The sequence below is a fragment of the Mizuhopecten yessoensis genome, unplaced genomic scaffold (genome assembly GCF_002113885.1).
Source record: "Mizuhopecten yessoensis strain PY_sf001 unplaced genomic scaffold, ASM211388v2 scaffold716261, whole genome shotgun sequence".
Lineage (NCBI taxonomy): Eukaryota > Metazoa > Mollusca > Bivalvia > Pectinida > Pectinidae > Mizuhopecten > Mizuhopecten yessoensis.
Genome location: NW_018480028.1, coordinates 93,566 through 98,450, shown reverse-complemented (window position 1 = coordinate 98,450; position 4,885 = coordinate 93,566). Strand labels below are relative to the sequence as shown.

Genomic DNA, 4,885 nt, shown 5'->3' with positions numbered 1-4,885 from the left:
TGCGCATGTGTCAATACCCATGATGCAATGCGATGTCAACGCAATTATCATGCAGAGCCTTGCAATACACATCGGGAAACGTTATGAGTTCATAACAGTCATCGATCGCCTCTTGCACGCATCACATTTTCATAATTTTAATCAGCGTTGATTATAACTACACATGCTTCAGAAGGACATAAACGTTTTGTGATGTTATCATAAGGAATAGATATACAAGCCTATACTAATTATATCGACGGGCACCTGTTGTACTGACTACCGTTATCGGCCTAGCAGTAGCACTGCTTTCCGTTCAGATTTCCACATAGTCTAAATAACTCGAGAATATATCCGATTCCAACACTTTATGCTATGTAGGCACATTATTGTCCTTCATCAACAGCATGTCATATAATCTCGATATTACACAACACCAAAATCCAGACCAGCATATCGCACAGGATTTTTACCTGCTTTTGGACAAGAGAGATAACTCTGTTGTCGTTGCAGGTGGAACCTGCAGTGTCCGGATAATCTAACCCCGAATAGGATAGCACATGACTCAATATAAAACATTCCGTAAAGATGTTGCAGTTTCCCCGTTTATTCCATATTTCAATTAATTCTTTGCTTAATATCTTGTTAGTCCAGAATATAACGTTATTTTAATATGACCGTTGATAAGTCTGGATCTAGTATTATAAGATTATTGTTCACCCTCCCACCAGTTTTTGTCGAAATCCCATCACAATTAAGATTGCCCACCCTTAATGTTGAATACTTAGAAGTGACATTGCACAAGTTTTCGAGATCATAAATGATTACAAGAATCGATGTCGTTTCAGCACCACAAACTTACATTTTTCAGCAAACGTTCAATTAAATGAAGCTGTTGGAATAATTTACCTGCTGAAGTGGTGAATACTTAAAGGTCTAAACAGACTCCAATAGAAGTTTATTGATCATTGGATAGACCTTCATGCAAATTTGATCCATCATGTCGTTTTAAGTATGATGTCAATGTGGTCTTAAGTCAAGACAATGTATAAGTAATGACCTTAGCGTTAACTTTAGGACCAATATAAATATTTTGTATATTATTTATCAATTAATGTAATGCTTACCAAACCATCATGATTTACAAGCATTTCCATTGAAACCCCCTAAAAACCTCTGGATCCGTCACTGTTCACTGGTATAGCCGATTTTGTAAATTGGTTAATTTTAGTAAAATAATGATAATGACCCCGACGTGATTTGAACACGCAACCTTCTGATCTGGAGTCAGACGCGCTACCGTTGCGCCACGGAGTCAACATGCTCGCAACTGTTTTTTCGTTAAACGGGTAAGCTTAATTCTGCATAAATTACGTTCTTAAAGCTCATTAGAGTTTGTGTTAAGTCGTTATTCTTCGACTTGCCGACTTTAAATAAAGCTTATCTTATTCTGCATCGCTACGCACTTTACAGGCTTTGCCTTTTTATATTATACAAAGGGTGTGCTGCACCTTTTCATATCATACAAAGGGTGTGCTGCACCTTTTCATATTATACAAAGGGTGTGCTGCACCTTTTCATATCATACAAAGGGTGTGCTGCACCTTTTCATATCATACAAAGGGTGTGCTGCACCTTTTCATATCATACAAAGGGTGTGCTGCACCTTTTCATATCATACAAAGGGTGTCCTGCACCTTTTCATATCATACAAAGGGTGTCCTGCACCTTTTCATATCATACAAAGGGTGTCCTGCACCTTTTCATATTATACAAAGGGTGTGCTGCACCTTTTCATATCATACAAAGGGTGTCCTGCACCTTTTCATATTATACAAAGGGTGTCCTGCACCTTTTCATATCATACAAAGGGTGTCCTGCACCTTTTCATATTATACAAAGGGTGTGCTGCACCTTTTCATATCATACAAAGGGTGTCCTGCACCTTTTCATATTATACAAAGGGTGTCCTGCACCTTTTCATATCATACAAAGGGTGTCCTGCACCTTTTCATATTATACAAAGGATGTCCTGCACCTTTTTATATCATACAAAGGGTGTGCTGCACCTTTTTATATCATACAAAGGGTGTGCTGCACCTTTTCATATCATACAAAGGGTGTGCTGCACCTTTTCATATCATACAAAGGGTGTCCTGCACCTTTTCATATCATACAAAGGGTGTCCTGCACCTTTTCATATCATACAAAGGGTGTCCTGCACCTTTTCATATCATACAAAGGGTGTCCTGCACCTTTTCATATCATACAAAGGGTGTCCTGCACATTTTTATATCAAACAAAGGGTGTGCTGCACTTTTTCATATCATACAAAGGGTGTCCTGCACCTTTTCATATCATACAAAGGGTGTCCTGCACATTTTTATATCAAACAAAGGGTGTGCTGCACTTTTTCATATCATACAAAGGGTGTCCTGCACCTTTTCATATCATACAAAGGGTGTCCTGCACCTTTTCATATTATACAAAGGGTGTCCGGCACCATTTATTCACCTAAGCAGAGACGTATTATACGTCTCTGATCTAAGATAGAGAGGTATTTAAAATTGCCAAGTTTAGATGTGTCCAGAAGCAAAACTCAGTATAAAACAAAAGGAAAGCGTGTAATGAATATGCATTTTATGTAAGTGTACACAAATGAGTACAGTTGTAAATTTCAACTCAAATTTCAATAAGGACGAAAGTAGGACGGAAATTATTGAGAAAACAAAACACTTTTCATTTCAAAATTAACTAACAGAATCCCCTGACTAAATCTTCCGTTTTATATAAACCTTTGATAGAATTTCTGTCATTTTTCATTCTTTATATATTCCTGTTTAATTTACACATGTTTTCAAAAGCCAAAATGGTATTATTTTGGTTGTTTTTGCTCATTTTAAAAACAGCAAATTATATTTGTGATTTTCCCTATTCCCTTAGGTTTCCGAAAATCCCACTTTCGGTCAAACTTTTGCCTTCGTGTTTGTGCATGTAATACAATAGGACTTCTTTGAACAGATTAAGGAGGAAAATCCGGAAATACCGGAGTCTAAAAACGGCCCAATAGTCACTCGTTCTTTGTCGAATGTGCGAATTTGAGGGAAATTGAACAGCAATACTCTCTATATTGTTGATCAAAATGATTATTCTTTAATTTTAGCTGGAAAGTCAGTTTTCAATCGTTTTCTTAACTCTACAGCGAGAACTTATTCCATCATGTCTTCGTTGAACAGCACCATATTTAGTGACCGGTATCTGTGCCGGATTATTTGTATTGTAAAGTTATATACTGTGGTACTAAATTACGGTCCAAAAATACGGAAATATATCAGTGATTTTTTTTTTCAAAATTACATTTATCTTTGGTGTCTGCTATGTTTTTGAATGGTAATAAAATATATGGCATATTTCAAATACATGTATTACTTAATAGTCATTAATTTTAGGTGGACAATTCAAATAAACACCAAAATACCGACAGTTACACAGTTAATTTAAAACAATACTTTATGAATGCGGTGCTCAATTATACCAATCTCGAAAATATAATCGAATTATGAGATTTAATCTTTTTTCTCTCCATATGAAATACACAAGTTAATGAAAATCATCACGATCCACTACCGTAGCCTACCTAATTAGGTGTGGCATTAATGTACAGGTAAATAACACTAAACACATCTATGTCCAGTACTGACAGCAGAAGGCCTAAGACACACCTATATACCTGTGTACAGGTATGGCATCACAGGGATGTCAGCAGGTGGACAAGGGGGTGTCCGAAGTTAGTATGTAGATTGGTGTAGATTATGTGTTTTCCAATTTTCCATTTAACAACAATGTCCTCAAGCTAGATAACGGGGAAATGTATATATATTTTTTTTTTTTTTTTTTTTTTTTTGTATACATTGCAAGGAACATATGCATACATAAAATGCATAAGCACTGTCAAAGAGTCACATTATATGCAACCACATTCAGTACAACTGCATCAAACGACAGATGAAAGTCAGGAACAAAGCGTGGTTATACACATTATACATCTGATCAGGTGGTTCAATGATAAATTAGTGATATTTGTGAGACCTGATCGGACAGGTTCTCCTATGATCAGGTGGTTCAATGATAAATTAGTGATGTTCGTGAGACTTGATCGGACAGGTTCTCCTATGCATCAAAATTCTAATTAGATACTTTGCGGAACTATGAATTTGTGGATTGAAGATTACCCATGACTGAAATTAAAAACAAAAAACAAAAATTAGTGATTTTACTATAAGTTAATTTCGTCAACTAACACATTATAATTTTGTTAACAATATTCAGAACAGATTCTATGAAACATCCTGTACGATAAACATTCAACATTTTAGAAACATATATACAATTTTCCCGAAAATAATGAATTATTAAAATGGAATTTAACATCGAAGATATTTTCCAAAATATCATCAAATAAATTGTAATAGAGAAAGAGCTATCACATATATTTTATAATTTGTATCAAGCTTTTGAGTAAAATGATGGAATTTTAATAGAAATGCTTCATTTAATCTGTGAAAACTCTATCACGTATAGGTCCGCTACTAAAACGCACATCTCGTTTTACTATTAAACTAGACAAAACGATGGAAATGGATATTTTATCTACTGGTATTTAAGTAAAGGCTTTAAAAGAATATTTGTTGTTTTACCACCAGCACGTGGTTAAAATCAGAGACGTATATAACACTTATAATGGCTTTATACGTCTCCGTTAAAATGTAATGTTTAAAAATCAACCACAGTATTTAGATATAAATATAATCAATGCTTATACATACACTTTTATAAATGGGAGGTAACTATTTCTTTGGTAAAGTGTATAGAATAGAAAGTTATAATTCAAGATGACACTTCAATC

The 4,885-nt window shown here is 34.9% G+C and overlaps 1 non-coding gene across 1 annotated transcript; it reads right to left on the bottom strand.

The window, feature by feature from the left end:
• Positions 1 to 1,224: 1,224 nt before the first annotated feature.
• Positions 1,225 to 1,296, bottom strand: Trnaw-cca. The gene has a single exon. It is a non-coding gene; the product is annotated as a tRNA-Trp (tRNA).
• Positions 1,297 to 4,885: the final 3,589 nt, after the last annotated feature.